A 25,686-nucleotide genomic window follows, 5' to 3' on the forward strand; every position below is an offset into this window, starting at 1 on the left:
TTAGTATATGACGAAGCCGCGAGCAAGCCAAGAAAACAACAGCGAAGGAACGTGTAATACGGGCAAGTGTCCAAGGGCTGTCGGCCTCAGCCTGCGGAACAGCGCTGGTGAAGGCGAGTACGGTCCCCGGACCCGGGAACTGCACGTGACTTAGCACTCTGCCATGGCTAGGCCGGCCGACGAGTCAGCTGCCCGGGATGAAGGCCGGTCTCTCGGCCTCTCTTCGACTCTGACGATTACGAGACGGGCGGGAGACGTACTCGTGCCGCGGCTTGCGTCTCGAATTTCACGCGGACCGCGCTTTTCCCGCGTATCATAGAGACGAGCCCACGGGTTTTAACTCGGATCAGCGGTCGTAATTGAGGGCGATAAAACTGTGCGCCTAACTTTGAACACGCTCGCTGATGCCTCTGCACGTAAATGCGTCTGTACGCGTAAATTGGGTGCTTTATTTACTTGCTTTTCGTTCTGCTTTGTTTTGATTGCTTACTGGTCCTCTCTTTTACAGACTCTTCTGTAATGGCACTGGAAGACAGCATGAGCGTAGTTTCGTAATGCAGATAGCGTGATAGCCAATCTCCAAGCTGAGTGAGGGCTTCTTTTGCTTCTTTTCAGATTACGGGAAACTTAGGGCTCCATTAAAAGAAATGGCCGCTTATAGGAAGTACATACGTCGAGAGGCGAATGGGTTCGTGCCATTGCGGCCCTCGTTATTTCTCCGTCGCAATAAGTAAACCTCATTAGACGAGAACTGGCAGTGCGCGAAGTGCTATGAGTCCCCACGATTGTAGTAGTCCATATTGTGGCAGTAATGGCATTAAGTACTGCGCAGTAGCAATTGATCGCACTGATGTTACAAATACTGAAGGCTTGAACGTCAGCCGTCCGTCTATTCCGCGTCGTTCCGGCATTCCTTCTATTTTTTGCAGGGGAGGGGGGCAGTGCGAGAGGCAGGTGGAGATGAGATGGGGTTGTCGTGGAACCTAATACACTCAGCCGTACCCTATAGCGGTGTCATTTAGGCTTTGTTTCCTTCAAAAACGCTTGTGATTTAGCTGTTATGCAATCGTGAAAAAATGCAGTGCTTTACACAAGACGTAATGAAAACTGTTTTCAGCGATCTACTGCGTAGTACATTCGTAATGGTATGTCCTCCGTGTAATGATCCGATATTTTTGTCCAGAGCGCCCGTTAAACGCGACTTCGTATTCGCATGGGCAGCTTCTCGCGAACAGTGCCGATGCCATACATGAATAGGGAAACGACCTAGCCAAGGCGCCACGTTTCGTTCACCCCGCAGCGCCACTGGCTCACCGGGAGCATCGTTATACTCTCAATCAAGATTGAGCATCTGTTCCGGCATTGTGCGTTTTGGTTGACCCCGATACAGTCGCTTAAGCGATCTTGAGCGCTATTGCTTTCGTTGTAACAACGTGCACATAGTTTCTACCCTCAACGCTGCAGCGGGCGTTAATTGTTTCCGAAGAGGTTTAAGAGCCGTCGTTGCATTTCGCAGTGCAAATGGCCACGTCGTGCGGCTGGGCCACAGAACAAGCGCCCTTTCCGTTCATCAACCAAATATTAGAAATGTAGATGCGATATAAGAGGGAACTTCGTATCGCTGGGTTTTTACCAAATACTTGTTTATTTGTTCTCCGTGCTGCCATGCCTAACACGTACGCCCTGCTGGCTTGCTTCATAAAGTAGCTTCTTAGGAACTTGCAGATGGTAGAAAGGCAGTTTTCTTGAGGTAGTGCAGTCAGCCAGATTGGGTGTGCTTTGAAGTACTTTTCCAGGCATGCTAGAACAGAATTGAATAAAAACAAATAAACTGCTTTTGCTAAATTTGGAGCAATAACATCAATGAAACCAGTTGCAATAACTTTGACCAAAGGCTTAAACCATATCAAGTCAAATAAAAGGCAGCATGTATCAGTCCACATGTCCGTAACGTTCTAGTACATAGTTGATTGCCAAGGCTGGTGTGCAAACCCAATTAGCTACAAAGTACGTCAACGGATGTCCTCGCTGTGTGCTTTGAGACTCCATGTCGCTTTTTCTTATGCCAGCCATCTTTGACTAAAATATGCAATCAACCACTCTTTCCCTACCGAGTTTTTTTGTTAAAAAACTATAAAAATACCATTTTTTATTTGCCCATTTGATTTCACGTGTCCCGAAACAACTAAAAAACTTTTTAAAGGCACTTTATTCGCAAGGTAAAAGAAAAATATTTTTTGAAAGTATGCGGAAGATTGGCTTCACTGCCCTGCAACACAGAAGGTGCCCTAATTTGTATTCAGTCTTTGGTGCAGAAAATGTCTTTGAAATTTAAAAAAAATAATAATGTGCGGGGAAAAGGAGCCCGTAAAAAAAGCCCTGGATGCATCGTGACGTTGGAGGTTTCTTTACAACTATTGCCGTGCACTGTCGATACGTTGAGATTCGGTGGTCATCCGAATCTGAGGATTTAGAAAAAAAGAATATTCTGTGTAGTCGCTGCCACACTTGCAGGGGCACTGATATTCTTCGTTCCACAAAACTTAAGCGAACAAGCTGAACAAAGCTGTTGCCGGCACTCGCGCATGTACACCCTTTTCTAATTCAAGCTGCGAGAATCCCGCCTGTCTTCAATAAAATGCATGCTTTGAGCGTGTTTTTATATTTTTTACTGCACTATCTGAGTAAGTCAAAGACAGCGCAGCAAACTGAATCAGAGTATCTTAATTGCAGCGCACGCAAACGCTTCTTTCAGCGTGGACAAGCCCAGTTCTTCGGTAGGAGCAGTACAAACCATGTACGAACTCAGATCGTCTGTGGTAGGAAACGGGTTAAAAAGATTTTAAAGAGAAAAACAACTTCTGTCATTTAGTGCAAACAACTTCAGAGTACCAACGACACCACTCTTTACGCGAGAAGATGCTTGGCAGGCGATTCATGAAAGACGGTAGGCATGCAAACTAGAACACAAGAGAGAAGTCAGGACAACACAAATGCTGACTAACCGACTAGACGAACAAAGTTTAGTCGGCGTTTGTGTTGTCCCAACTTCTTTCTTGTGTCCGTGTTGCATGCCTACCATCATTTATCATGAATCCCTACCAACTAGCTCTGCTTTCTGGCATTGGCAGCAAGACAATGCGCAAAAAGAAGATACACGAGGCGATGCTGCATAGACGTTCCCACACCAGCTCTCCGTGACATCAGATTTTGCCAGCGCCTGCTACGGGCAATAATCTTTACATTGTGTTCCTACAGACCCAAATCTTAACAAAAGGTTCACAGAATTTTAGCGAACCAGTGTGGCCAAAATACCAAAAAGACGTGATCTTCGCAACATCATGTTGACCTGTATGTGGTGAGTTTTAGCATGAAATTCAAGAAGTGAAACACTGGCCTTCATTTCCTCTTCTACTTATTTACCTATGAAAGTAAAATAATGACATTACAGACCTTAAATAATAATTTATTTGTATAAACTGATCTAAGGTTTCCCTTTAGTGTCCTTTAAGGGGAGACACTCCTCGAAATAACTTTTTCATTTCCAAACAAATTGCTGGTCTCAATAAAAGTTTATTCCTCCCCCTCCTTGTAATAGACTTGAAAATACACATACGCAAATACACATACACATATGTTGGCATCAGATGCAATTCGCTAAAGATTGTTTGTGCCAATACAAGTGCACTGGCACTTGAGTTTGCAAATCTAAGTGAAACAGCACAGAAAAAAAAGCTACAATGTATGCTAACGTCCTTCACGTCCAAGATGGTGTGAGCGTGTTGCGTTAGTGTGCCGTGAATGCGCTGCGTGCAGAACTTTCCTTTTTGGCACGATGGGAAGGCATGAAATTTTATAGAAAACTTTGTGGAGGACAGGCACAGCTAACCACGTCATCCAAGTAAGGTGTATGGTTTTAATTGTTTATATTTTTTGTTCATATTCCTATGCTCAAACACAACGTGAAGACTAAAGAGTACTTATACTCAAATAAATAGATTACTCTGGTAGGCCATACCTTACAAATTTCATTATTCATAAGTGTGCTGTTTAACTGTATCGCTGTGAATGCTGCAGCATAAGAATGAAATCAAATTTCCATAAAGCGCAATTAAAAGAGGTTTAAATTGTTTTTCCCATGCTTTCTTTGAATCCATTACTTGTTTTTTTCATATGGTAGTGTTTAACGAAAACTGGGCTCGCCTATTGCTTTCCGTCCTCTTCGTCCGAACAATAGAAGCACTACTCGCTGAGTGCGATAAAAATAATGGCAACTAGGGGAAAATGTGACAAAATCAGTCTGAGAAATGGCAGAGATGCAAAATGGACACAGCATATTTGTTCAATATTCAACACAGGTCTTAGGCAACAAACATTGATGCCATTTGTCACCAGCACTGAATGGGCCAAACTGAAGTATATAATTGGCCTAACAGACTGCTTATGTCCAGCATGTGTAGCAGCCACTGACCTATATGCTTGGGTCCCCAAATTGAGTGCCATCATTGCTCAGAACAGCAGACGTGACGTTCAAACTAGCATCACTTTTTTCGTAGAAAGTGAGTGCATTTGCCGTAGTCTCGAACCCTCAGCACTCAATAAATAAAAGGTAATCATCTACTGACCAAAAGATTCTAATCAGGGCACCATCAGAACTGACAGTTGGGAGGGGTGGTACTGATTCATCATTGAAATTTTGCTGGTGTTGTTTTGGTCTCTTCTTCGTTCTTGTCTAGTGTATTAAATGATCAACCAGAACGTATACTTCGTCGACCATTCTTAAACATCACCAAGTTTGTGTGACAATGCAATCCTGCCACCCTTTCATTTATTATCATTGATATGTATCAGACAACATTTCTTACAAAAAGCCTCAGCATTACTGTGTTTTTCAGAACACCTTTCAGATCTTTGCAGGTGCATTTGTTGAATTTTTGCCTGTTTACTGTGGATCTACAGTGACGTGATGGCTGGATGATGTCTTCACACAAATTTCACACAAATGTATAAGTTCCGAGGTTATGTCAACCCTGCAATTCATTTCAAATAGATTGACTGTGAACAATAACCGAACTCCGAGATCTGGATTATTTTGCAGTTACAAGGTACTAATAGGCAGATTTCTCCTGTGCTGTTTTTGATGAGGGCAGATGTGCTGGCTAGAACTTATGAATATAAGTGCCTTGCAATGATGACACAGAAATCTTGGGCTTTCACATGCAGTTCAAAGGCTACCACACGTGCTCGGCATCATGTCTGCAGTTCGTACGGCAATACTGGACTCATGTTCAACCTATTCAAAGCTGGTGAAGAATATTTAGAATGACAGAAAGCTGAACAAATTGGTAATGATTCACCTTAAAACAAAGGTAGGCATGCAAACGCAGGCACAAGAAAGAAGTGGGGCCAACACAAACACCAGCAAACAAATGAAGAGGCATACAGTGGTGGAAAAGAAAGTGGACACAAATACCTTTACACGCATGAGCAGGGATAGGGAGACACTTATCAATCCGGCACACTTGGAGCTTTACGTGAGAGATAACACTTCAGGAATCTGATTTCTTCGTCATGCAAGTCAGCCGACAGATGGCTCACACATGCGGTTCCACTACTATCGATATGCCAAGCTTCTACCATTACAGGTTTTTACACTTCCACTGTTGTATGAAACTACGCATTCATTTAATTTTGGCGTGCATTTACACTCTCGACAATGCAAGATTATATTAGATGGTAAACCTCTAGTTTATGACTCCTGATGTTTCGTTAATCTCTGGTAAACATAGCGGCCCATTTGCTCTTTGGAGAAGCAGCAACAGCGAAGAGAAACATTATACCACACTTGTACCGCAATCGGTAAATTTTTGATGTGTTCTACGAAATGAATGTTAGTGCACTTTTGTCTATTATCTGTTTATTCTCTCTGCAAGGTGGCGCAAATCTTACGTAGCTTATTGGCAGCCGTAAAGAGAGCATTACCATGGTATGCACTTCTCACTTTCTTTAGCCTGTGACATAAGCAATGAGTATAAAGAATACCTAAGGCATGCTTGTTACTGTTAATTTTTGCATCCATGTTTGCACGTGACACAATCAGCTTCTTTAAACGTTCAGTGACAGTGGCTACTGCAAATCTAGGATAACCTGCATCTAATGGATGCGTAACCTGTGCGTTAAAGCTGGCCTTCATTTTGTGTACAGACTGGTGACAGATGAGTTAAAGCATGACATGAAAATAGCGTTTTTTTCTAAGCTTTGAATGCTTGGAGTTGAAGTTTGACAACAGTATTGAAGCTCCAGAAGAATACTGCTAACAAACTTGGTTTTCCTGAAATGCTAAGGAAATGCCTAAAGTTTGTATACTATCATTCTGAAGCAATACTTCAGTAAACTTTGGCCATCCTCCATTTAACTCAAATTGTTGAATCATTGAGGTAACCATGGATTCAAATTGGTAACCACAACAAAATATCAAGTAAGCGTAACATGCACAGAATTGAACTTGCATTGATTTAAAGATGCCCCAATTCTCACTGATTTATACCTTAGCACAGTTGACAAATGCTTGGAGGAGGCCTTAGGTAAAGATATTATTGAGGTTTTTCATTACGTAGACAATTACATGAATAATTTTTTGTAGCGGTGATAAACTTGAAACCGTGGTTACCTTAGTGAATCGACAATTTGATGTGATTGAACGAGGGCTGAACCTTTCTAAATAATTGGCTCAGAATAATGACAGAATAGTACAATTTCAGGACATTACCTTAGTGTTTCTGGGGAACCACGTGTGATGGCAGTATGCTCCTAGATCTTCAAAACTACTGTTCAACTTCTCATCCAAGCATTTTCTCACCAAGTCGTGTGTGCACACAATGAACACCAGCTTTAATGAACTGGTTAGGCATCTATTAGATGTAGGTCATTCTTGCATTGTAGCCTCGGTAGCTCAATGTTTAAAGAAGCACATTTTGTTACGTCTGAACGTGGTTGCAGAAAGCAATAGTAACAAGCGCGTCTTAGGTGTTCCTTACATTCAGTGCTTATCTCATAGGCTAAAGAAAGTGAGAAGTAGATAAGGCATTAATGTTGCCCTTATGGCTGCCAATGGGCTGGGTAAGATTTGCGCCACTGTACTGAGAAAGAGTGAGCCGGGAATAGACAAAAGGCAGACTCAAATATGTTTTTGCAAGACACACCCACTAGTTTACTGATTGCTGTGTAGCTCTGGTTTATAAAGTTCTTTAAAGCTGTGGCTGTTTCTACATAGGACAGAGGGGCTGCTGTGTTATTCAGAGATTAACGGAACGTAAGAGGTCGTAAACCAGTGGCTAACACACTAAATTATCTTTGCATTGTCGAGGGTGTATATGCACACCAAAATTCAATGAATGCAAGCTACTATTCGCTAGTATCGAAATCACATTTCTCTCACGTAAAGCCCCACATCTACCAGATTAATAAGTGTTGCCCCATGCGTGTTTGTGTCTACCTTCTTTTCAGCCGCTCTGCATTTCTTCAGCTGTTAGTCAGCAATTCTGTTGTCCCGATTTCTCCCTTGTGCCCATGCTTGCATGCCTACCTTCATTTAAGATGGTGAAGAGTGGCACGACTGTTTGCTGCTCAACCGCAGTCTTGAAGAAAATGTCCCCACATTGCTAATTCATGAAAATATGACAGTTTTGCAAGTGAACCACGAACACAGCTGCAGGATGTGAAACATAACATTTACCTGACTCTCGCTGCATGACTTGAGTAAGCATGGTGCTTCAGGACAGCTCCTTTGCAGATCTAGAGCAAAAACGCAATACAAAATATTAAACAAAAAATACAAATACATGTTTTTACTATAAAAATGCATATAGGTTAAAAAGCACGAGCTCGTATAAGCTGCTATTCACATATTTTAAAAGGTTTCCAAGAAATAATTCTCGAAGCATCCACAAGCTACAAACATAAGTAAATTTGATAAGATGCATCGTCAGTGTGTGAGAATGCATTTTGGCTGTTACCTATTAGGTTATCTGCGTGCAACTATTATAACAATACCTGGGCAATAAACTTTATAAATGCACTTCATCTGGCACTCTGAGACTACTAATATTTACAAACGTCGATGACATGGAAAGGTTATGCGGCTTTGAATGATGATCAACAGTACATACATGACTTCCCCAATCAGCTGTGAAAATGGCTCAAGCTATCGCTCTCTGTCAGCTAAATACACGGTGAACAGTTTTATTAAACCCCATTGCCAAGATAGCTGCTTGAGACATTGCAATGACATAGTCAACAGAGAAGCGCAAAATTATGTATTTCCAGGTTTGTTGAATCAAAAATAAAATGATACGTCGGCCACGCCACCAGTTTGCTTTGCGTTCGCTTATATGTATTAGTAGATAGGAGGTTGCTATTGCATATACTTCATTTTAGGCCAAAGACCTAGAAAAGTGTTCACATTGGCTCTGACTGCCTTGTTTCCTAGTGGCGTGTGTGTCATCTTCACATCTTGTCTAATGCTGTTTCATTGCCTTTTATATTGCACCAACCAGTGCAGTCCCAGTCAAGCACACTACTGATTGAGTTGTGCATTGCAATCATGCAAATGTGGTTAACAAATATCAGCAAAATAAAATGTAAGGCACAATTACCTAGACAAACATAGCTTGTTTTGAACGAGAAAACTGTATTTCATTATTACGCTTCCTCCACACAGATTCCGCAGAAGTGAGTCGCAAAAGATATGTTGTTTTGATGGGCAAAATGAAGTATATGTGACGCGCCTATTGACAGCCTTTTCTATAGAACATACATATTTGATATTTTTTTGTTTTTAGCTTTTGAAGAAACTGGACACTAATAAGCACACAAGCTAATGTGCATTCATCATGTCTGGCTGAGTAGCTATTCGATTCATGCAACATTTCAATAACAGAGCGAGTTTCATAAAAAGAGTGTATAAGAAGGTTACAGCTGTTGCTCATTGTAACAAGTTTGCTTGCCCTCTCCTTTTAGCAGATTTCTATAAAATACAAGAACCAAAGAAGGAAAATTGTAGTGATGCACCATTTGGCATAAGGCAATATGTAAGTGACTCATCGCTTAGCCTATAAAAATGACACCATATCTTAAAACAATGGTCATTCCTGCAGTGCCTGAATGTGCATTCTCATAAAGCTTGAATTCTTGCATTGTTTTAACACTACTTAAAAACTGATGATAGTTATTGACTCCAAATTCTTCCACAAAGAGTCCTATTCGCCCTTTAGAGGGTGGCAGCAGCCCACTTTCGCATACGCTAGGCACAAATAAAATCTGAAAACATATTTTTCTTGACGAACAGCCACCAGAGCAAGGTTTTGCTGCATGAGAATAACTAAAACTGAGATTTACGCACAACGCCAGCTGATAACCATCAGTCGCACTAAAGTGAGCACACACAGCAAGGGTCATTTTGGCCCGTTATATCTCGTGAACAAAGCAAATGAGGACATATGATATTAAAACCGTGTGTTCATTGACATAAGCACTCTTCACTAAAAATTGTCGTCAAAGTTGAGACCGGATTGTTTAATTTTATTTTTTGAAAATGAACTTTTTTGAAAAAAACTCGCTTCTTTAACTATTTTTTTCTTTTTTTGCGTTGCCCGTAGGAAAATGATCTTCCGTACAAATGTTGCAAAGGTTCTTTTCTATATTTGACACCGTTTTGAAGTTTCCGTTTGAAAAAGGAAAGGCGTCAAGGCGCCTTTCCTATTACAAGCTTAGCACACTTTTTTATTTCTACCGTGTTTGCCATTTTTTCACATCTTCCTTTTGAGAACGGCATAAAAAAAGCTTGGATGTAATTCACAATATTGCGTTTTAAAAACAGGAAAAAAAATTTGGACACGTCATTTACAGTTCGCGTTAAATTCTGCCGTGAAATCCGAAAACATTGCAGTGAGCAAAGACAGGAGGCCCGCACCGCCACCTCCAAATATTTTTTTGCCACGCCGGGAGCGTTTCTTGGAAATAAAATTTTCGGTTCAGTGCATTTTGAGTGTGCCCACATAAAACATAAAAACCCAGGCAAAACAAACATATCGACCAGACAGGCATGTTTGATCTCTCGTTGAATCACCCTGCTGTGCATTGCTGCTGTGTATTTGTGGAATGTGTTTTCTCACCAATGCTTGGTTCGAGGTCACCTAAAATACTATTTTATAAGAACAGATGTGCTCCTGTTAATTTCTGGGATGTCAAACTCAACAAATCCGCATCCCTTGGCACACGTCACTCAATGCATTAAAAAAAGTTTAGCCTGGCTGGTATAGATCCTAGCAGGGTATCTCCATCCTTGATCCAATTTCAGCGCTAAAGAAGTTGATATTATGGTACAGATTCACCATGGTGCCACTCAATGGTATCAGGCTGCCTGCAATGGGAGGAATCTCTTTGTCGTGTTCCACTTGGCATTCGTGACCAAAATCATATGGCTTTGAAGATGTGTGTACAAAGTATGGATAGGCATTGTACGCCTCAGGAAGCATTGCTTTTGTGTGCCTATCTGCAGCAAATGCATTTATGCCACGGGTATCTCTGCGCTGGCATTAGGTGTCGCCAAAGTACCACGAACATTCAACTCTAGGAAAGAATGTTCAGAGCCACGTGTAACGTTCAATGCAACAACAAAAGCAAGGATTGACTGCAAGCCTACTTGGTTCACAATGAGATGAAAAATGCTACAAGGGTCGATAGTGTGTGTAATTGCGCTTCTTGTTTTGCCCAAAAGTGCTGTAGCATTATAAAAATGAGAGCGCCGTGAGAACACCATCTAACTTTGAATATGTAGGAAAGCTTCAAAATGGTGCTCCAAGAACGTTCACACATGATGAAATGAAAACAGCAAAAAAGAATGAAATATTGCACAAAACATCACAAGTCATGTCATGATTGCCATAACTGGAGGAGGGATTTCAAGCTCCCTCAAAAATTTAAAATGCTGCATGTTCATATAAACACACACACACACATACGAACACAGCACAAAAATACATGATGTATAGCAAGACCGCTACCATTAAAAAATTTTCTGGCGAGGCCCCTGCATGGTGTGTATTTGTGTGGGGTATTCTGTGCTATCTTCATTATGACACTGTAGCAATAACACAAATCTCTTTGCTGTACAAGGGTGTATACATGAAAGCCAAATTTCCTGAATGTGGCCCTATTTCCTTGAATCAATGCGGGAATTATGGGCGGTGCCATTACTAAACATGCAAATGGAAACAGGAATAATAATAGATACACGGGGATACACGGAACAGCAACACAACACTGTAACTGGTTTCTAGACTTGACAAATTCGGCTGTTTTGGTGCGTGATATAGGTTGTTGTTATAGATTAAACTAGACCTAGAAATGGAACGACACACTTTAGTATTGAGCAGCTTCAGATCTAAATGCATTTTAACTTTGATGTTGATGTGTGGCACATATGTCCTATGTATTATCGAAGATTCCTACTCCACATTAGCACTCCTACATGTTCCTATGTTTGTGTGTAGCAGATGAAACTTATTGAACCTCACCACATGCGAGTAGTCACACATAAATCGCAAGTTTGGTCTGTGACAACAATAATGCCAAATTGTTTACAACAGAGCTGTGTCCTACCTGCATTTGTTCATCACTCAGGTTCACATCAGCACTGGCTGCATATGGTCATCACCAGCAGGGGAGGCGGCTGCAACAATTTCTTTGTTAAAGCATTGCCGAGAATTTGGCTGGTAATACAGGCTTTGAGAGAAAGTTGTGTAATAAGGCTGTTACCAGTCAACTCAGAGGTTATGCCAAGCAGGCATGGTCTCACGCAAACCATACACCGAATAATAGATGGGACTGACAAATACAGGGACATTTTTAACTTCGTTCATCATGGAACTAACACATTATGCACTGATTAGCTTATGTGTTAGACAGAAAATAACATGAGGGAGGTCAATATATTTCACTAATAACACACATCCTTGTCAGCCACATGCTATAATGGGCATTCGACAATTACCTATCTAAGAAAATGTGAATATATGTTATCTGAAATTTTCAAAGCCTCATCGTTCATGTGATTATTGCTCAATACACTTTCCCATAGATTCTACAGAATGAATGTCGACAGCATGTGCTTTGCTGCCTTCAACATAATTTATGAGAAATACACTTTGTGCTTGACGAAAATTGCCGAGTTTTTGCAGAATTTCTGTGGTCTACATGTCTTTTTACAGCCAACAAAGCTCCGCATGCCAGTGTTGCACAGAATTTCTGTGGTCTACGTGTGTTTTTACATCCAACAAAGCTCCGCATGCCAGTGTTTCACTGTGCCATATCAATGGATTAGCAGGGGAAGTTGGGCGAGTTGGTACGTTATCATATTCCGCTGAACGTTTAGCGCAGCATAGGTGAGGGAAGAATTGGATGACACTGCGCTCCATTCCTGGTCTATGCCACGTTGCAGGTTCAACGAAACAAGCCATGTGAGTGCCATATAATCTACCTTAGATGCAAGGTGGCTTGTTTCCGTCCTTAGCAACATACACAATGTGCAACCACATTTATAGCATACTTTATGCAATTTAGCATACTTTAGCAAATTAAAATTTATGGTACCATAACAGAGCCTGAGCTCGAGCTCGTGGGTATGATTACAGCGCTGTTTAAGTGGTGCTTTATGATACTTGCCGGAGTCATGGAAAACTGCAGTCCACCTATCGCTCCACCAGTAGAGCGCGAATAGCGTATGAATGGTTTTACATAAACGCACTAGCACATAAACACAGTAATGAGTGCTTAAAACAAGCTATACAGCTGCGGAAGTTAGGAAACAAGTAATATCAATCCAATAAAAGCAGAAGTTGAGGGTAAGATGGGAGCTTGAAGATATGAAAAATTCGTGAACACGGGGTGTTGCTGGCACCCCGTGTTCACGAATTTTGCACGTAATACCACTGTCACACGTAACTGCAATGCATGAACTCACATACAGTGCCGAGGGCAATAGCAAATTCAGATGAGAGTATGCTTTGCCAAATTAGGTCAACACGCATAAAGGATAAAAATGGGTGAAACTGAAAAAACTAAATAGTGTCATGCTGCAGAAATTGCATTTTCAGCAAATCCACCTTAGCTATTGCTTAAAAGACGACAAACAATGTCCAAGAGTGCTAACCTAAACGCTTTTGGCGGTCACGTTACTTAAGACGCACAAAATGCACGCCTAAAGAAAATATCTCTACATACACTTTATTTCTCCCACTGTACTGATTCACGGCTCATAGCACAAGACGGTGGCTGGATATCATTCCTTTAAAGCTCGTTCAAAAGAAAAAAATAAATCAAGCTTGGATTTCATTGCTTTACCCCAAGTAAGTTGACGAGTGTAAACTGCACGCATAAAACACATGAGGATGGTGTGTCTGAGAAAAATGTCTCCTTTCAGCAAATATTAACATAGAGCAGCGCGTGCGCACGAGCTAATTACCAAAACTTTATATAACTACTGATTACGCTCTTGGACAAACGTCGTGCGCGGGCACCATGCACACAACAACGATATGTCGAACCAACAAGTTATGCGATTTCCTTCAGGGACAACGCAGACTACAATAAGAACGACTGACAACGTACGAAGCGTAACATTCAAAATCACTTACCTCTGGCAAGAAAGCACGCTGGCAGCGTACGCTGCAGGATGACCGCCGGTTTTCAAGCGATGTGCAGAGCAAGGAACGGCCAAGCTACCCGCGTCCGGCTGTCCGCCGGTATAGCTCCCGAAGTGCTCGAACGTCAAGGTATTTTCCAGGCCCACAGAGCGTGTCGTCGAGTAAGGATTGCGGTGCTGCTACTCACTGATGTGTGGAAACATTTGATGAGGGCACGGTCTAAAGAGGGTCTCCAAAGCATGAATCACGTCCCTCGATCACACCGAACAAAGGAGTCGCAGAGAACGGAGTCGCACGGCCGGCATCTGGTGACTATTTGCACGCTGCCGCGCATCATACTCAGTGAAGAACTTGCGCTTACGTTAGTAACCGCAACACACAACACACAATGCGAGGTAACGCAGTAAAGGTCGACAGCATGAACAAAACTCGACACTACGACGCACACGCGAAATGCAGGACGCCGCCATGTCTGGGAAGAAGAAGAAAAAAAAAAAAGCGGCAGGACGATGGTGGCGACACTAGCGCCACCATCACCTCAGTTTCAGTTTCGGTATCGACATAAGAACAGGAAAATCGTGTGTACGTTGCTATAAATAGCTCAAACACGAGTGCTAACGCTGCAAGAAGGAAATGCGCTATCTTATATATTTGTCTCATCAATCTGTCATTGAAATTTAAAGCAAGTTATGCAGATGTAGCGGAATAGTTAGTGAAGTTGTTCAGGCGAGGTCGGCCTTTGACTGCGATGTGAAAATGCACATCATGCATTCACGAACATTTTCTCATGCAATTACATCCGCAGCTTAATGAATGTTTACCTTCAACCTTCACTTCATTTATTAATACAAAAGCGAGTCAGCTCTGAACCATGTGGTTCATTGCTTCTCGCTTGGTACAGCTCAACGCGTTTTGCTTCATCGCGGGGATAAAGCGGGGCGTTGACATAGCATTCCCATCACGCGGAAACACAATACAAAAGATAACTAACCGTGATTGCGTTTTTCGCGTGCTGTGTACGTGGTTCAAAATACACAAAAACGTTTTCATTTCGGTGCCCATGGGTGCACGTAGTACGCAGTGCAAATGTGCTGTACGATGTATTTTTGTGCCCTTTCTTAAAGCACGAAATCACACCGTTCGTGTAACATGCATTAGGAAATTGTGACACAGCTGCCACAAGTAAGTTATGAAGAATTGTGTCCGCTGTAAATGCGTGGGTAAGACAGCATATGTCTGCAGCTTCGCGTTGTGCCTTGGACGCTCTGTTTCACCAGTGCCGTCGCGTGCCCGTCGCGCGAAGGGCACACGTTACCCCAACATAATTTTTGATGACATCGGAGCCGTGGGAAATCCTAATATTGGAATAATGTGAACGCCCTGCGCGAAATTGTTGCCTTATTTCGAAGTGTTTGCTTAGACTTCATAGTCGTCAATCGCGAGCTGCTAGTGGTTATACTTGCAGCTCCCGCTCGTATTCACAAACGTCCCTTTCCTTACGCGTAAAGGCGGCCTTTCGTAAGGAGAACTTCAGGTAAAGTGAAAGAAAAGGTAAAGCGACCTTTCAAAGACCCACCTTAGGACATTTTAAGGGCACCTAACGAAAGACGCCCTTATCCGTATGAGTGACTGTTATGGGAGCGAAGCTATGCACATTTTTACACTTGAAATCATCCATTGATGCGCGTACAACTTAATCCTACAACAAAAGGTTAAATCAAGTGTGCATTTAAGCTACTGAAAGCAAATACCACTAGTGTTAGACGGGCATTTTGCGCGTTGCTAGCGTTGCTGACACGCTGACTCGTGTTGGCTAAACTTTCTTTTCGGCTAAAGACTAGCCGTCACAATAACGTGTTTGCTAAATTTCCCGTCGTTTCATTTGTGTACGTTCAATGCATGTGTTTGGGCTGGTGGTTGCACGGTACGTTTGCATTCCTAAGCTATAACAAAGTGAAGGGCGTTGTGTGCGGTCCCCTCGTTGAGCCCGGGCTCCTGCCTGTTTCCCTCCATTCGGCTTGCGTCCTCAAAGTAAAGGGGGACGTCTCAAGGCTGAATTCCCGTAATGTCCCCGTGTTGTTGTTGTTTGTGGTTATGTGGAGGAAGAGACGTGTTGTGTGGCCGTGTTCTGGCCGTTCTCGAGACAGCGGTAGAGAAACGGACGGTCTGTGCGAACCGAAGTGAATGCTCGTGAACGATGTGCCTGTGTGGTGAATATTACCTCCTTCTGAATGTTGCCTAATTCAGCTTTATTCTAATAAATGGGTAAGGTTTTCTCATTTCCTTACTTGTGTTTATTTACTTCGGTCGGTGTTAGCACTTTTGCCGTTAGATTTACGCACCGAGGACTACCAGCGGACTAGTTGGGATTATTTCAAAGAAATCGGAAGGCTGACCACACTGAAGAAGCGTTTACGATAGCTAGGTGAGCTCCGTTTTCGCATCTTGCTACTTTCGAGGAGTGAAGACAGCGGCATTTTGCCGATACTGAGGCTCCTGATGTTTGTTCAAATTGTGGCTCAATCGTGCCAGCTTCATCGTCTTTCCACGCGTGATATGTATCCTCGATGAAATACGACACGTGTGATTGCTCGCACATTGCTTCGAAGCTTTTTCTTTTTCTTTTTATTGCGGATGTCGTGCTTTGCACGCACACATCGCTATGTACGCACACATCGCCACGCACACATCGCCATGCTGGATAGCATAAGCCCTAGGTACATCGAAAGATACCTTACGGAGGCTTCCTTTTCGTAAAGTTGTCTAAAGGGGGAGGATAAAGTGTGTTCTTGAAACACGGTAAGGAGCCGAGCAAGTAATAAAGATGTATTCGTGCGAGTGAACCGCCGAGCTAACAATACGAGCCAATACGCTAGCGGTCGATCGAGATGCTTGTAACCGCTGCGTACAACGATCTGTGACAACGGACGTCGTGTCTATGTGAAATTTGGGCAAGCATGTAGGCGACGCAAAATGTAATTTTAGAAGTGTTGCACTTTGTCGCTTATGCTGTCTCCAATTAGTTAGGGCTTTCGTCAGTTAATTGTCATGTGCAGCGCTTGCCTCTCGCTCGTTGGTTCAGAAGTGAACTCTTCTCACTTCCATTTTCAATGCAAGGAAACAGGAGCGTAGCCAGAAATTTTTTTCGGGGCGGGGGGGGGGGGGGGGGGCTTCAACCATACTTTATATATATTCGTGCGTGCGTTTGTATGTGTGCGTGTATATATACACATGCAAAATTGAAAAATTTCGCGCGGGGGGAGGGGGTTGAACCCCCCCCCCCCTTGGTTACGCCCCTGCAAGGAAACACCTGTAGATGCGCGTTGCCAGTTGCTGCACAATGCCCTAGAGTACAAAGTTGTATCACAACAATTCGGCTGTTTTCTCGGATGAGTACTTCTATGCATCATAAATGCAGCTGATCACGAAGCATCCATAATCAGCAACGTACGTGTCCATCGACACAGGCTCCTCATGTTTCTATTATCACATCTATTGCACCCAGCATCCACCCGGCACATCTCCACGTATGCCACCACCCACCCACTTTGCCCACCGGGTCTCCCACCAAACACGAAGCATCCCTGCATCCACCCAGCACACCCACCAATTGTTCCACCACCCACCAACTTTGTGTCTCCACCACCCACCCATTACGCCCACCGAGTGTCCACGAAACCACCAACTTTCCCAGCACGCCCACCAAGGGTCCCACGATGTCCACCATTACTCCCACCATGTACACCACGTTGTCCATCATACCCACCAGAATTTCCACCATTTCCATCATAAATTTTATGATGGGCAACGCTGGGATTTTCAATAGGGTAGCCAGAAAATTAAAAAGAAAAATAAACTAGCCAATCAGTAGCCAGGTTAATGCGTGCGATAAAAGTAGCGAAAAGTAGCCACGCGTGTGTGAAAACAACTGCGAAGTTTTTATTTAGACGACTAAATTTCAAAGCCTTTTGGAGAAAATGCATATAATTATGGTGGGAACACTTGAAAATTGGGATTGTTGAGATTTAAGCAATAAATGTTCACTTTAACAATAAATAAGAATAGCGATGTGGGCGAGTTGGTTTACGTTCCTGTTGAAGATGAGGAGCACGAAGCACAGAAGTGCGGAAAACCAGGTAAGGGAGGAGTGAGGAAGCGTATCCCTCATTCTTTGGCTTCCTCGGTACTCATTTACATGTATTTCCCTACTTCTGTGCTTCGTGCGGCTCATTTTTCTTTTTAACAATCATTTTTTCTTGACGCGTTTCGCGTGAGTTTTCTTAAAAGTACTGGAAGTAAAAGCCTTCTGGGGAGAGTAAAAACGACTACAGCATTAGTGTGCTAAAAATCACAGTTACTGTGATTCAGTGATATATTGTAGTATAATTTCGTGGGATCCACGCGTACCGGCTCTCTGGATGGACGCTGCCACTCGCTTTGGCCGATGGCTGTGGCCCCGCAGACTTCGCTGCCCGTCTTTGCGTCCATCCTTCGGGGCAGCCGCAGAACCAACTCTCCGGGGCAGCGCGCAGGGCCGCTCCTTGTAAACCGCGCAAGCGGGTCACGCGCGTCGCCACTGCGCAGTACGCGGCACTGTCTCGAAATAGCCGAAGCGTGGTTCCCAAATGAACTTTCACGACCACTTCTTGAGGGATGACGAAATCCGCCTGAGTCGCAGTCCGTCTACCTAATTCGAAGAAATGACACAGACAGTTGACACAGACAATGTCGTCGTGTTCAGAGCGCCCTCGATGCGGAATACGGAGCGCTTTCGTTTGTCCTGTTCACTTCCAACTTCGGTTTAAAGTCGCGTTCAGCAATAGGTGGCGTGAAAACGCAGGCCCCATGCAACAATTTTCGCTGAATTCCAGCCACGCATCCGAAAGCCAGGGCCGGGCAAAGATACTTTGAAATTGTATCGCGATACGATACAAGATACTCAGGCAAGACGTATTTGAGATACAGATACAAGATACTGCAACACTGATTGTGTCCGATACGATACATTCCAATTGTATCTCAAGATACTTCGATACATTCTCAAATTTGTTAATATATATCTATATAATGCAGCATTAAACGCCTAAGCACATAAATCTTCGCTTGAAAATTTATTAACTGCGACCAGTTGTGTTTCATTTGAATGAAAACTCTGTTAGTATCTCAAAAGTTTTGTACTTCTTGTTCAAGGTATATCTGTTTCATTTCGAAGCAACTTATTGGCGTTGTTTTAGCTGCTTAACATGACAGCTCTGTATACATTTCGCTGATAGCGGTTCTTGCTTGTAGCTTTTGTAACTCATGGGAGCTAGTCGCTGCTTTGCTTGCTGACCAGCAAGCGGGTTGCCAAGTAACCATATGAACTGCAATAAGAAGCCCCCGAACGATGGTGCAAATACCGCTGTGGAGTTCTACCTTGCCGGTAAACATATCACGGTTTTCGCAATAACGGATTACCGGACAGGTGTACGTCGCCAAGAACACGTGCAGCCCAGGAACGTTTCAGACGTATTGTACAGTTACGCAAAGCGCCGCAGGACACCGCCGCTATTCAAGTTATTGACCCTTATAGATCCGATTACCTGGTGACTAGCAACAGTAAAAGGACTCAGGGAAGCCTAAACAACGAAAACAAATATATCTAAGTAAAACAGAAAAGCGGTTCCGTATCAAACACAGCGAATAAGTATAGAAGCACGATACAGGAGGCACCCCCAAGAGCTAATAATAATTGTTGCGTTTTACGTCGAAAAACCACGATATGATTATGAAAGACGCTGTATGGAGGGCTCCGGAAATTTTGAGCACCTGGGATTCTAAAACCAGCACACGGGCCTCTACCATTTTGCCTCCATCGAAATCCGGCTTCCGCGACCTTTGGGCCAGCAGTCAAGCGCCATAAGAACTGGATCACCGCGGCGTGTAACCCCTAATAGCTACAACAATCAAATTCAGTGCCTATGGGAAAAGGCGTAAAATGACTGTGGGACGCTCATAACAAAAACGGAGCATTTGGTATAACAGTGTTTCTCGAATATCTTTGCGAACATATTTAAGATGGCGCCTAATAATTTACGTTATTATAACGCAAACTCAATTTTGCTATTTTACTTAGCAGTAATCAGAATTATCATTACTGTACACTCCAGGCGTGCCCGAATTATTATATATATATATATTTGTTCTCAACATCACCTTTACATAACAGTAAATTCAAGTGGAATATAAGTATGCAAACTTACATTCTGCTTGAAGAAGAACAGTAGCAGAAACGACGCAGACAGTTAAAAGTAAGGAATAAAGCAGGGAGTTTACCTTGGCAGCATGTTAAAGTAAGCAGACAAAAAGAATGTAGAGGCATAGGCAATTTATGGGATGGAAACGAAGGACAGTAAAGAAAGAACTGCTGACAATGAAATTATGATTTTAAAAACCCTTTGAATAAAAGAAAAACAGGCGTACGCCAAGATAGCGTCTGTTAGGTGAATGCGTGTTCTGTTAAATCCTTGCATAAAATGAAAACTTACATCCACGAGATCCTTCAAATCGCTGATGTGTGAAAGCCACGACAGGCAAAGCTACCCGCCATTCTTGCATTCTTCAGACTGCGTAACGAAGCACCGCACAAGAGGAACTTCGATAATGACTTTACAGCGGCATCAGCATGTGTGCGAAAGACGCCGCACGCGTTGTAGTACGCGGAACAGGAGAGAGTCTAACTGCCAAGTGTCATGGCACTGACAAAACTAAAAAAAAAAACATGGCTGTTCCCTCTGTCATAGGAATCGGTATGACATGAAAGTGAACGTGTGTTCACAGGCGTAGTTGAGCGTTTGTTGTGCATTCTTTCGCCCCAAGAGCGAAGGAATGAATGCTACAGCAACAAATTCTATTGTCACGCGAAGAACGGCAAGCAGCTCGAAACTTGCAACGCGCTGCTCAAACAGAAAGGACGCACGGAACGAACATACATAGGATGAGAGCGAACTGTCACATTTGTAACTTATTTCTGCGTGAGCACAGCGCTCCTTTCCCAAAAACGGCCGCTGCAGTGCGCCAAGTGACCTTCGTGCTCTCAACGCAAGACGTACGAACCACCGCGATCACGAGATAAGCGCACGCACGAGCGCCCACGCCCTGTAGAGGCGGGCGCTTGTCGCAACGGCAGAGACTTTTAAAGCGCACGCTTCGAGCCCTTCGCGCCATCGCGCTAGTGATAACGAAAACACGCTGTAATGCCGATCTCCGAGTGCCGCCACCGGCAAATGGTGTATATAAATAGCTCGCCGTTAGCACTGCGAAGCATGTGCCGTCCGTGGCCGAATCGTTTCGCGCTGCGCGATGTGGAGCGAGGGGTCGTAAGTTCGATTCCCGGTGACGGAACTTCTTCTTCTGGTTTTTTTCTTTGCCCACTGTTAGTCTTCATATTTTACAGCGTCATATCCGTGACGGAAATACGTCAGTGGAGCCGTGGTGGACCCCGGCATAAAACACTTTCGTGTTGAAAAAGACGATTAAACAAAAATTCGGCTGGGCGCAGACGTTCGCGCGCTTGTCTGTCGAGACAACGCGAGCGCCATCTCGTAACTCTGCTCAACCAATATATAGGGACGCTCAGAGCTTATCGCCTACCTCGCTGGAAAACTCTTGCGGAAATATAAAATAATCTGACTGCCTTTAGTTTTATTCTGGTGACTTAGTGCCGGCAGTATCAGCTTGAGAAGCGGAGCTCAGTCAACGTTTATTGCTTCGCACGATGGTGGTGCGATAGCAGTATCTTGTATCTTAAGATACACGATACATTCTTCAATGTATCGGAAATACAGATACAGATACTTGTTTTGTGAGACGTATCGCGATACAAATACAAGATACCTAAAGAGTATCTAAGATAGTATCGAAGATACATGTATCTTCGATACTGCCCAGCACTGCCGAAAGCCTTTGCTTTTGTATACCGCAGGCGACCAATTTTGGGAGCAGGAAACACACCTTGGCCACCATGTTTTGGCACCACATATACTCGAACGTCAACGGCTGCGGCGTCACTAGATATCCATAATTTGACTCCAGTAGAGGGAGCAAAAAAGGGGCCAAGAAGTAGCCACGTAGCCAGGACGTTTTTTTCTCCTGTCACCGGCTACCAAAAATGTAACCTAATTGGCGCAATGTAGCCAAACTTGGCAACTCTGTCCTGATTTTAGTTGCATTCACAAAGGTCACGTGGTTTTCGTTGCGCACGCCACGTTTTTCCATCTCAGCGTCTGATGAGGCATTTAAGGATTTCGCCTTAAAAAAGGCGGAAGGGCCAACGAATGAATTACTTTGAAGCATGTGACAAGGAAATTTGCGGCAGCTGCGATGTTTTCTTTCTTCGAAATTAACCCTTATGAATATTTTTTGGGGCTCCGTGCTGCACACGGGTCGGGGTCAATTTCCCTTTTCATAACCCTTCGTCAACCTTGCGGGCTTCTGCGGAACTGGTTCGCCAATAACTGCTAATGTTGGGCGCGTCTTGGCATAAGTACACTCTTAATGAGGTCCCACTAAAAGTGCTAGACGTAGCCAGGAAACCGGACATTTTTGGTCTGGTTTCCTGGATATAGCCAGCATTTAGCTAGGACCCGATTAAGAGTGCATGAGACGTGATGGATACAAAATTTAACGGATACATTAACGGTGCGCAATCTCCTCTACAAACAAATGGGGACCATTAGGAATACTGCAACCAAGAAACGTCATTTTGTTCCACTTGGAAAATTGTGTGCAAGAAAAGGAAAATTTACGAACCATTCTACTCTGTATATGTGGATGACCAGCGAAGCTGTTCAGCGCACGACAGAAAGGTGACACAGATTTTCGAACCATAATCGATCCCACACCCTGCAAGTAAATCGCAAATGTCTGTCTACAAAGACCCTTTTGAATTTAGCATACGCTAAATTTTCCGTTTGAGCAGCACGCGTCTTTTTGCCGCGTCCTCCTCTTCGCGACATGCGTTGTGTTGTCTGGCTTGCTGCATGCGCTTGGCGTTTCGGGCACATTCTTAATTAGCGTTTGCCGCCCGGCTGTTCCCTTCTCCATTTTTAGTGGGCCAGTGGTGAGTTGTGGGGTTTGTCCTATTTATGTGACGTTTTTTTCGCGGAGAACGGAATTTCCCTAGCCATTGACACCTTCGCCGTAATAGCTATGTTCCATATGCGCCAACAGTTCGTGGATACATTTGCCAAAGGAGAATCTGGCAAAGTGGTTAGGCACCAATAAAACAAAGAACACAAGAAGATATATAAACCATCAAGGTTGAAAATGTTCAGTATTCAGACAGTTTATCCTTCAACGCGTCCCATTGCAAGCTGTATTATAGCGCGAACCCACTGCGCTTATATCAGGTCCGCGTGGCAGGATGTCATTGATAGCCTCAATAAATATGAATCGTCGGATCGTTTTGCCGGTGGCTTTACTGTGACGGAGAAACATGCACACCATGGGATTTCTTTTTTCTTTTGCAGCGACTATTTTCTGCAGCCATTATTGTAATTTAAAGACCGTTACGAGAAAGTTAAAAACTTGAAAAGCCGCGACATCGTATTTTTTAAATCGTTGAATCCCTGTACACGTGGTACATGGATCGGCCGTCACTTCTGCTTCATTGAGGAGATTTTTGATAATCAATCAGGTTGCCGCGCAATATATGAGGAGAGTAAAATTTCAAAAAATTCGATCCCTTACGCATGCGAAAATAAGTAACCGCAGCTTATGAACTTGTTGTCCATACAGGTAACGCACGTAACCTTACGCTTGGGTAGTCTACTAGTTGCCAGATCTTAACACGTGCTCACATGCTTCTTTTTTATTGGAGATAACATGCTCACCGTACCTCAATAGAGTCACTGGAAAATCAGAGTACCGCAAAGGTAGGCTGCACGCGGGCAACATTGGGTGGCGGCGGCCATGTCCCTTCCAGACCGTCCGGCGCGTTGCTAGCGTGTGTTGAGAAGTGACCGATCTTTTAGCTTCAGTGACCTGTTACGCTCGGCAGAACGGCATTATGTGTGTGTGTGTTTCTTCAAGAGCATATTAGAAGTGATTTCGAGTCACCGACAGGTATGGATCGACTGCACGGTTAGCGGTGTAACTAATGAAACGTACGGTGAATGTTGCCATGTGCTCGCGAACTCTCTTCATGGCTTCATCGGTCTCTTTTCGTGTCACGCCCGGGCGTGTTCGCTAGGTCCGGAGCTGTAAACATACTTGCATTAGCGCAGTGACATCGTGCGAGATGCCATTTACTTCGACATTTGGTGAATTCTGACTGTTTGCGCTAGCTTTGCAGTCGGTGTTCAGGTTCACTGCACTCGTGAACGTTATCGAACAACATCGAGAACATTCAACATTGCGTCCTTCGACTGATCGCTGACGCATAGCTTGCTTGAGTACCGTGCTTGTTGTTCAGCTGGTTGATATGTGTAATAGAAGTTGTGTGTGTACGGTAATTGGAAGTTGTGCGCGACTTCTTGATTCGGAACGCCAGCAGCCGAATGCACGGGCGAATCGGCGTGCGGTAGGTAAGGTGCATCTTATCTTGCGATACGTAGAAAATAGCCCATCAAAAATGATTGACATCACTACTTAATTGTTTCATTTCCTATTTCTTGTCTCCTTAATATTCCCAACGTTGCAGTGAATTCGCAAATATTTTGCTGTGTTCCGACAAACAGTTCTTTTTTTGGCGTTGCCAGCGCGTAAATAGCTGGGGTTCGGTTTCTGCACTGTTGCACTTTTTTTTTTGAAATGCACTCTTATCAAAACTTCCTCGGCACGGTGCTTTATGTTCTTTTGATCAGAAATAGCACATCCCGGAATTTTTTAAGCGCATGCTACTGCAACACAGTATGTATATAGACCTAGGGCTCGCATAAAATCTACTCCCTCAATGCGTGGGATCTGCTTTTTTTTTTTTTTTTTTTGCTGTGACCATTTCTGACGAGCTACGCAGTATCTTAAGGGTACGCTCGGCGCAATGCAGCATTAGCAGCATTTTTTTTCAACAAATTTAAAAATACGCTAGATAACATTGCCTTATACCAAGTTTATCAACAGACTTCCATGTTTCTGTTTTGTGCAATGCCAAATTATCATACCACAATTGCCTTCAAGGTATGCCAGTAAACAGTTATTATTTTAATAAATATTCGATTTCGCTCTCGTGCGTGACACGCCTATAACTCGGATAGCATGCGTAATCTGTTCAAAAGATCGAGATATAAACAGCCGGCCGAGCAAATATAAAGATATGGAGTTTTCAATATCGCTGACCATAGCGAACCGAAAAGGTGAAGTATCCTGTCGCATAAGATCTTTTGCAGCAAAGTTAGTGCAGTTCACTGCAGGAAGGAGTGTTATTCGAGGGGGGGCGAATTCGTTCAGGCCAAATATGCAGACACGTAGAACGGCGCTCTTTGACATTAATTTTTCCCACACGGCAAACTAGATTCCCAGAGTAGCTCACCAGTAACGTTCAATTGATGGTGAGCCACTCTCTTCTGGCATCTGCATGCAGTGGCGTAGCCAGGGGGTGGCACACCGGGCCCGTGCCCCCCCCCCCCGAAATTTTTTCCCGTGGCATCCATAGCACGAAATGACACTCGATCACATCTGCCTGCCAGGCCCCCACTTCAGATCAAGGAGGTGCCCCCTCTCCCCCCCGAAAAAAATGTCTGCATGACGCGTTTAAAAAAGCGACGAAGTACTTTGGGGACCGTGGTACTGCTAAATGTCCGGCCACGCTTTGGATTGAACGCGCCTGCACCCAAAGCGCTTGGAAGGGATATGGCGGCGAAAGGTCACGTGATGCGAGTAAGCCAATCGCGTCGGCGGCGGCGCGCGGAAAACAGATGCGATACTCTGAGGTTTTTCCAGTGACTCTATACCTCAACACCGACATCGGAGACCTTGCGTGTTTCCCTCCACCAGACACCATCTC

General features: G+C 43.7%; 1 protein-coding gene and 1 long non-coding RNA gene across 5 annotated transcripts in view; one reads left to right on the plus strand and one right to left on the minus strand.

Moving 5' to 3' along the window:
• LOC119401923 (GTPase-activating Rap/Ran-GAP domain-like protein 3) overlaps positions 1–25,686 on the plus strand; it is a 594,089-nt gene that overhangs the window by 93,385 nt on the left and 475,018 nt on the right. The gene's annotated exons all lie outside the window — the stretch shown is intronic.
• Positions 1,638–14,244, minus strand: LOC119401941 (uncharacterized). Its single transcript, XR_005185571.2, has 4 exons — positions 13,695–14,244; positions 11,662–11,731; positions 7,736–7,794; positions 1,638–1,801 (listed from the first exon to the last, which is right to left on the minus strand). It is a non-coding gene; the product is annotated as an uncharacterized LOC119401941 (long non-coding RNA).

The sequence above is a fragment of the Rhipicephalus sanguineus genome, chromosome 1, assembly GCF_013339695.2.
Source record: "Rhipicephalus sanguineus isolate Rsan-2018 chromosome 1, BIME_Rsan_1.4, whole genome shotgun sequence".
In the NCBI taxonomy this organism is placed as follows: domain Eukaryota; kingdom Metazoa; phylum Arthropoda; class Arachnida; order Ixodida; family Ixodidae; genus Rhipicephalus; species Rhipicephalus sanguineus.